Below are 9,426 nucleotides of genomic sequence, written 5' to 3'. Positions count from 1 at the left end.
TACTTTCAGAGGTAGGAGGAGAGGTATAACTTTGCAAATGCGTTGTGGAAATCAGAAATACAATAATACATTGATTTGCCACAAAGACCTAGGTCTTACTTAGAAGACACACTGGAATTGGCACCATTATTACAGTGGATCAAGACCTTGACAGACCCGGTGGCAGAGTTAGTTCGATCTTGTATTTCTGATTGTCTCTCCTTGCATGGGGTGGCTCGAATTCCTTGGATCACCTATTTGAAGGAGACTTTTGAATCAATAGGCATGAAAGAGTTATTAATCGTGCTCTGATAAACCCAAAAACCTAAAGAGGAAGTTAAATTGTGTTTCCTTAACCATCGCTCGAATGTAAGGCTGCACAAAGTATTGTTCATGGTAGCAATTAAAAGATATGTCACGATCTCCCCATCAGCTAACGTAGAACCATATCTTGTCTGGGTTACAAACCCTACCTATCGCTGATATATTTCTCTTTTTAGATTTTCTTATGATACATTTGAAGGTGGCCATCCCTGTTCAGTGTATTTGGCCACATAACCTACCCCCCACCTGGTGTGACCAATCTACTGAACAAAGCACTTGCCACTCAAGTTTGTTCTTTCCACTGTACGCTGATCCCAGGCATGAGTTTTTAAGGCCTGTTCTAGTCAAGTCAAGTCAAGTCAAAGAATTTATATAGCGCACTACATACCCAGAGGGTCTCAAGGCGCTTAGGAAGGGGAGGAGGATTACTTGTCAAATATCCACGTTTTAAGTTGCTTTCTGAATGCTAGGTGGTTCTGGGTAAGGCGAAGGTAAGTGGGGAGTGAGTTCCATGTTCTAGCAGCCAGGTATGAGAAGGATCTGCCTCCCATGGTGGTCTTGTTGATGCGAGGTACAGTGGCGAGGGCTTGGCTGGAAGAACGTAGTTGGCGGGAGGGGGTGTAGAAGGACAGTCGTGAGTTGAGGCATTCTGGTCCGATGTCGTAGAGTGATTTGTGTGCGTGGGTTAGCAGTCGGAAAGTGATTCTCTTATTGACGGGTAGCCAGTGGAGGTCTTTCAGGTGACCAGAGATGTGTTTGTTGCGCGGGATGTCTAATATGATCCTGGCTGAGGCGTTTTGGATTCGTTGGAGTTTCTTCTGGAGTTTAGCGGTAGTACCTGCATAGAGGGTGTTTCCGTAGTCCAGTCGGCTCGTGACCAGATGTAATGGCAGGGTTTTTGGCTTTATTTAGCAGTGATAATAGATCATTATTCTTGCTCGCATCTAGTATAGGCATTCTTAGCCTGTGTTGGCCCTTTTAAGCCCTTTTTCCAGACCTAGAAGAGGATAGCTGCTTAATATGCCTTTATTCTTGACTTTAACCTGTCTATTGCCTATTGGCTTTGACATATTAGACACATTGGTATGGTGTATGTAGGTATTCTGACAGAGCTAAGGAGCATTTCACCCCTTTCAGGCCTAAAGCTAGAGAGACTCCATCTTGATGGAAGCAGGGAGGCTTTTCAGGGCAAAGGCGAAGTTTATAGTTAAGGCTGTTTTTCACTTGGAGAGAACCGGTCTGGGCCAGCCCTTATCGGTAGGCTGTATTATTCTCTGTGTTGAAGACACCACAAAAGGCTGGCCAGCTGGGTGTGTGTCCTTGATGCGAAGTGGTGCAGAGATCTGGTAAGCGGCGGGCTGATGGATGGAACTTTCCATGAGGAAACAGCATTCTATATTTGTGAAGTACAGAGGCGGAGTCAGGCAGTCAAGCAGAGGGGAGTCGAGGAGTCAGTCGAGGAGAGAGTCCAGCAGAGAGGAGAGCAGTGGAGTGGAGTTGGCAGAGAGAGAGAGAGAGGGTTCAATCTGGAGAAGAGCTGAGTTGAATAGTGAGCTGGAACTGAAGGAAGCAGTCAGAAGCAGTTGTTTATCAGGAGGAAGTGTGAATAGCTGGAGTCTGAAGTAATGCCTTTTAGAAGAGATAGAGGAGAGCTCGTGGATTAACCTATGGGAGCAGATGGAATTGGACATTGGCGCAGAGATAGAACGACTAAGATAGTAGAATGAACGGTGATCAGAGCGGCAGGAACCATTAAAGAGTGAAGACGCAAAGTGGAGAGACAGTCAGAGCGGGGAAGAGGAGTCCAGAGACAGAGCGATCAGAGCAGAGGTGTACCCAAGAGTGCAGGAGAGGAGAGAGAGCATGAGATGAGCCAAGGCACAGACGAGAGAGGAACCCAGATGACAGCTAGAACAAGACTTCACACTAATCAGGTGATATTGTTTTCATCACATTAGCTACACTTAATCTTTTCCCTTTCAGCGGAGTGTTCCTGTTATGTGTAATCTTTTCTCTTTCAAGCGGTGTGTTCTACCTATAGTCTTTGTTAGATTTGCATAAATGTTTATATTACTGTAATAAATGTCCCCAGTTTATAACTAACTGGCGTGTAGTCCCTATTCTTGTTCACTAAAGGTAAATGGCACTTCTAGGTGTTTGCTAGGCGCATGAATGGATGAGTAATCCCAATCAGGTGAGTGGTGATCACATACATAGGGAGTGAGTGGACCTTTGATGCCAAGAGCAGGTAATACACAATAATCTGGACCCACATCTAAAGTTATTATTGTAGTTTCATCCCGAGTAGACAGCTGAGATAATATCCCAATATATATATATATGTATAGGTGTTCATAGGAATGTGGTCGTCGTTTGACACGCGGCGTTAATGAGAGCACTGGAGGGTCAAACCAGTGTCTAAAGCCACCGGATTGTGGCATAAGATTAATGAGAGCGGTGAGAGGGAGATCACCGTGTAAGTTTCGCAGGATCGCGAACGGTTTGGAAAAGGGAGCATTGGGTTCTGCAGGCCCGTGTGAAGACGCACCAGATTGTGTGTCAGATCTGCCCTAGGGTAGAACGGTCTGGGTCAGGGTGGCCGCGAGACCAACTGATGTGAATAAGTGTAGTGTAGGGTATGGATATCCCTAGTAATCAGTGAGTATTCTTAGTATCCCTATAGATTTAGTGGTGTTTTTGATAATATGAGCTTGTATATTGCGAGTTCCCTATCCTCAGGTAGGTACCAGGTGCCTGGATATAGAGGAGTCCTGAGGACGGAAGGTGAGTACGTTTTGGCTGGGTCACAGGGGCCCCTGGGGGCTGATCCCATCTAAACAGAAAATCCAGCCATTACATTTTGGCGTAGTCGTCATCTTACGAAGCCTGTGTGCCTGGCCATGTGTTTAGAGAGGTTCCCATGTGTTGTTAGTGAGTGCCATGAACGCCAATTACATTTTGGCGTAGTCGGACAGTTTACGAATCCTGTGTGACCTCCATGTGTTTAGAGAGTTGCCCATGTGTTCTGAGGGAGTGCCCTGAACGCTAGTTCCATCTGGCGTAATGTTGCAGTTTATGTAGCCTGTTAGACCTATTGGCTTGAACAGTTGCAGCGTGAGGAGATTGCATTACATCATGGCATTTGGTTTATTCAGGGTGGAAGGAATGGTTTTCATCTTGGTGTTTGAACTGTCAGAGTTGAAGGATGGCATTACATGAGGAAGTCAGTTACATCTTTGTGATGGTCCAATTGTATAAATGTGTGTAAAAAGTGCTTTTAAATTGCCCATTAAATTGCTTGCTGCATCTGCTTATGCTGTGCAATGTGAAATGTGTTCATTTTAATATGATCTGTGGAGTTTTTAGAATATAGCTCCTTGTAAATATGGCTTTAGAATAGCGCCATTTTAATGTGCCTTGTGAGGTGCATGTTCTCATGTTGATCTGCTGTGTTGCTTGTGAATGGTGCTTTGGATATATTCCTTGTGAAAAGCGTGTCGTTTTTTGAGTTTGTTTATTGTCTTGTAAATATGGCTTTAGAATAGCGCCATTTTAATGTGCCTTGTGAGGTGCATGTTCTCATGTTGATCTGCTGTGTTGCTTGTGAATGGTGCTTTGAATATATTCCTTGTGACAAGCGTGTCGTTTTTTGAGTTTGTTTACTGTCTTGTAAATATGGCTTTAGAATAGCGCCATATTAATGTGGTTTGTGAGGTGCATGTTCTTATGTTAATCAGTTGTGTTCCTTGTGCATTGCGCCTTGGAAATGTTGTTTGTGAAAGGCTTGTCTTGTAAATATGGCTTGTGAATAGCGCCATGTGGTCATGGCTTGGACAGGGCATGTTCTCATTACGTTTGGCAGGAGAGAGCTGGATCTTTCTCGGGTGCTTGGGGATAACGTTTTTGAAAATATGTACGTGTCATTTGTAAACGTGAAGAAATGTGCTAATGATTTTCCCATGTAAAAATGGACGTTGGGAAATGTTTCCATTTGAGCTGCCAAAGGGTTAATATCTTGAGTTGAGATGGCAGCCTTTATTTTTTACATGCTGTCAACATGCATGGTTATCTGACCTGACTATAAAAGTCAGTGAATTATTTTAAGGATTTTTGATGGTTTGATTTTGACTTTTTTTTTGGTTCCTTGGTCAGCCTACGTGCTTTGTCAGTTTCTTGACGGAAAGGTAACATCTTGTGTTTTGAGGAGGGTTCTGTTCATTTCACATTCCTTTTGAAATGCGTCTACGAATTTGTGTGGGTTCACCTTGGAATTGATGTGGTTATAAATCAACCTTACGGAGAAAGCTGTGTTCTTTTAAAATGAGTGAAATGTTAAAAAGATGGCCCGTTAGAGTGCACGCTACGAGCTGTTTTCATTAATTATTTCTGTGAGGGGTTTCCATCTAGACAGGAATGTGATGGTTGCAATAATAATAGGTTTAGAATAATAAATCTTGCCCGACAGTGCGTGGTAACATGTGCTTTTAATTAGTGTGAGGCAACCATGTGCTTTTGAATAAAAAAGTTAAAATGTAACATTATTATTTTCCCCAATGTAAAATGAAAATGTATGCTTTTATAAATGTGAACTTAAATACAATGTTGAAATGTATATGTTGTTTTACAAATTATTTCTCTTTGACAAATGGACCCTAAATAAGTGCTCATATTTTTAAATGTCTTGCCTTTAGTTGAGTTAGTTGGACAAACGTCTTTTTTAAAAAAAAATTGGATCTTTTTTAATTGGCAATACACTGTAACAGAATTGTTTTTTTATTAATATTAGCCTCCGTTAGTTTGAGAATCAGGCCATGAGAACAGGCATAAGGAATTTGTTTTTTGACCTTGGCAGACCAGCTGGTCTGCGCAGATGAATTTCCCTTCATTCTGCAAGTTTCGATCACGTCCCAGTGTGTTATGATTGGCTACAGTTCAATTTTCTTCCGCGCACGGCTTGTTTATTTAAGGGCGGGGTGGCCTGGCTCTTCTGACTCTGACCAGGGAAAATGGGAGGCTTGCAGTGCCCTGCTGATGCTGTCACCATTTGGGCGGTACTCCAAAATTTTTTTTTTTTCTCTTCACACTGTAGCATGGCTCTTGCCCAGAAGGGTGGGACTGGCTTAGTTAGGATTAGGGTATGTTAGGCCCCACTCAATGTTACTAAAAGTTAAATTTTGAATGTTTTTAATTAATTAGGATATTTTCTTTTCAATAATGAAAGGCACCCGGGGTGCTTTTTAAATGGAAAATTTTATTTTACAAGAATAATGATACTTTTTCTCTGGTTTCTAGGATTGCTGCAGTTGGGGTGCGTGCGTGCATCTGCCCACTCCCTTTATTTGTTTTAGCTTTTTATTTTCATGTTATTATTTTAGTTTATTGTTTTGGATGATGGAACCAGACCAGACCAGACCGGGTGATGGATGGCCGCATTGGAGGAAGTGTCCAGGATGCAGGGTGGTGGCCTACACTGAAGAATTTGGACATTAAATAATCCCTTGGACAATCAGGCCCCACTTTTAAAGCAAAGTTATTAATTCCTTGGCCTGCAATTTTGACATCACTACAAGCAGGCCCCACTTTTGAAAAGAAATGAAACCCAAACATGTTTTATTTGTTACATGATTGTAAAAGGACTTGATTCATAATCCCTTGTACAAGCAGGCCCCACTTTTAAAAAGAAATGAAACCCAAACAGGTTTTATTTGTTACAGGATTGTAAAAGGACTTGATTCATGCATGATCCCTTGTACAAGCAGGCCCCACTTTAAAAAAAAAATATGTCACCTATTATAGTTTTTCCAAATGAAGGACTTTTTTGAATGATGGCGCACACATGTGCTCCACTGTGTGATTTAAGCTTGATGTTACACTAGTAATCTTGTAGACTGGGGTTGTAGTTTTTTACTGTTCTTGCATTTTCACCTTGATTAATCAAAGGGTGGTTACCTTACAATTTAGATGGTTCTGGGTGGTGTGTCTTTTAGTATGATTATGTGTTAATGTTTATCCAGACCTTGCAACAGTTTGTCATGTTCATTTCTCAGATTTCACCTTAAATTGACTAATGTCAGCAGGTAGGCCTCATTTAGGCCTATTGTTATTTTCATCACACAAACAAGCCCCTACACCAATAGTTTCATGATTCATCATTAGCTTAACTTGCCTATAGTAGGTAGAGCTCATTTAGGCCCTTTCTTGTTTTCTCATTAGAAGTTGAAACACATTTAGCCTTAAGTTGTCCGAAGTAGGCCCATTTAGGCCCCTTGCTGTTTTCATTCAACACATAAGTCCCTACATCACTAGATTTCACCAGTTATCATTAGAAGTTGAGGCACGTTTAGTTTAAGGATGCTTTGGTTAGTTTCTGTTGTTATCAGATCCAATCTCAGATATGTTTCAGCATTCAAGTCAAGGGTGCTTTGATTTGTTTTTAGGTTTCTATTCCCTACAATTGAGTTTCAGGTGGAATTTTCTTGAGTTGTCATTGTTTTTAGGGAGTTTTTTAGGTTTTGATTTGTTGATAGATTGTGTTGATGTTTGTTTATTTAGATGTTATTGTTTGTCAGATGTTCGCAAGATAAGGATCTAAGGGTGGATGGCAGGGATATTTAGCAGTGATATAGATCTTAATCTTGCTCACATCTAGGATAGGTGTTTTTAGCCTATGTTGGATAGATTATGTTGATGTTTGTTTAGATGGTTGTTGTTGTTTATAAGATGCTCGCAAGATAAGGATCTAGGGTGCAGTGTAATGGCAGGGTTTTTGGCTTTATTTAGCAGTGATAATAGATCATTATTCTTGCTCGCATCTAGTATAGGCATTCTTAGCCTGTGTTGGCCCTTTTAAGCCCTTTTTCCAGACCTAGAAGAGGATAGCTGCTTAATATGCCTTTATTCTTGACTTTAACCTGTCTATTGCCTATTGGCTTTGACATATTAGACACATTGGTATGGTGTATGTAGGTATTCTGACAGAGCTAAGGAGCATTTCACCCCTTTCAGGCCTAAAGCTAGAGAGACTCCATCTTGATGGAAGCAGGGAGGCTTTTCAGGGCAAAGGCGAAGTTTATAGTTAAGGCTGTTTTTCACTTGGAGAGAACCGGTCTGGGCCAGCCCTTATCGGTAGGCTGTATTATTCTCTGTGTTGAAGACACCACAAAAGGCTGGCCAGCTGGGTGTGTGTCCTTGATGCGAAGTGGTGCAGAGATCTGGTAAGCGGCGGGCTGATGGATGGAACTTTCCATGAGGAAACAGCATTCTATATTTGTGAAGTACAGAGGCGGAGTCAGGCAGTCAAGCAGAGGGGAGTCGAGGAGTCAGTCGAGGAGAGAGTCCAGCAGAGAGGAGAGCAGTGGAGTGGAGTTGGCAGAGAGAGAGAGAGAGGGTTCAATCTGGAGAAGAGCTGAGTTGAATAGTGAGCTGGAACTGAAGGAAGCAGTCAGAAGCAGTTGTTTATCAGGAGGAAGTGTGAATAGCTGGAGTCTGAAGTAATGCCTTTTAGAAGAGATAGAGGAGAGCTCGTGGATTAACCTATGGGAGCAGATGGAATTGGACATTGGCGCAGAGATAGAACGACTAAGATAGTAGAATGAACGGTGATCAGAGCGGCAGGAACCATTAAAGAGTGAAGACGCAAAGTGGAGAGACAGTCAGAGCGGGGAAGAGGAGTCCAGAGACAGAGCGATCAGAGCAGAGGTGTACCCAAGAGTGCAGGAGAGGAGAGAGAGCATGAGATGAGCCAAGGCACAGACGAGAGAGGAACCCAGATGACAGCTAGAACAAGACTTCACACTAATCAGGTGATATTGTTTTCATCACATTAGCTACACTTAATCTTTTCCCTTTCAGCGGAGTGTTCCTGTTATGTGTAATCTTTTCTCTTTCAAGCGGTGTGTTCTACCTATAGTCTTTGTTAGATTTGCATAAATGTTTATATTACTGTAATAAATGTCCCCAGTTTATAACTAACTGGCGTGTAGTCCCTATTCTTGTTCACTAAAGGTAAATGGCACTTCTAGGTGTTTGCTAGGCGCATGAATGGATGAGTAATCCCAATCAGGTGAGTGGTGATCACATAAATAGGGAGTGAGTGGACCTTTGATGCCAAGAGCAGGTAATACACAATAATCTGGACCCACATCTAAAGTTATTATTGTAGTTTCATCCCGAGTAGACAGCTGAGATAATATCCCAATATATATATATATGTATAGGTGTTCATAGGAATGTGGTCGTCGTTTGACACGCGGCGTTAATGAGAGCACTGGAGGGTCAAACCAGTGTCTAAAGCCACCGGATTGTGGCATAAGATTAATGAGAGCGGTGAGAGGGAGATCACCGTGTAAGTTTCGCAGGATCGCGAACGGTTTGGAAAAGGGAGCATTGGGTTCTGCAGGCCCGTGTGAAGACGCACCAGATTGTGTGTCAGATCTGCCCTAGGGTAGAACGGTCTGGGTCAGGGTGGCCGCGAGACCAACTGATGTGAATAAGTGTAGTGTAGGGTATGGATATCCCTAGTAATCAGTGAGTATTCTTAGTATCCCTATAGATTTAGTGGTGTTTTTGATAATATGAGCTTGTATATTGCGAGTTCCCTATCCTCAGGTAGGTACCAGGTGCCTGGATATAGAGGAGTCCTGAGGACGGAAGGTGAGTACGCTTTGGCTGGGTCACAGGGGCCCCTGGGGGCTGATCCCATCTAAACAGAAAATCCAGCCATTACACCAGAGCATGGGTGACTGTTTTCCTGGTTTCGGTGGGGATCCAGCGAAATGTTTTTTTGAGCATGCGAAGAATGTTGAAGCAGGATGAGGATACGGCGCTGACTTGTCTGTTCATTGAGAGTGAAGAGTCCAGGATGACGCCTAGGTTCCGTGCGTGGTCTGTCGGGATGGGTGCTTTTCCAAGGGCTTCCGGCCACCAAGAGTCGTCCCATGCAGAGGGGGATGTACCTAAGATGAGGACTTCTGTTTTATCTGAGTTCAGTTTCAGACGGCTGTGTTTCATCCATTCGGCAACTTCTTTCATTCCTTCGTGTAGGTTAGTTTTGGCGGTGCTGGGGTCATTGGTGAGAGAAAGGATTAGTTGAGTGTCATCCGCGTAAGAGATGATGTTGAGGTT

The 9,426-nt window shown here is 42.8% G+C and overlaps 1 long non-coding RNA gene across 1 annotated transcript; it reads left to right on the top strand.

Annotated features, from left to right (window-relative positions):
- Window positions 1–1,215: 1,215 nt before the first annotated feature.
- On the top strand, window positions 1,216–8,271 carry LOC147692927 (uncharacterized). The gene is made up of 2 exons (XR_015300084.1): window positions 1,216–2,237; window positions 5,596–8,271. It is a non-coding gene; the product is annotated as an uncharacterized LOC147692927 (long non-coding RNA).
- Window positions 8,272–9,426: the final 1,155 nt, after the last annotated feature.

Source organism: Lissotriton vulgaris, chromosome 9, assembly GCF_964263255.1.
Source record: "Lissotriton vulgaris chromosome 9, aLisVul1.2, whole genome shotgun sequence".
Taxonomy (NCBI): Eukaryota; Metazoa; Chordata; class Amphibia; order Caudata; family Salamandridae; genus Lissotriton; species Lissotriton vulgaris.
This window is presented reverse-complemented; position numbering and strand designations above follow the sequence as displayed.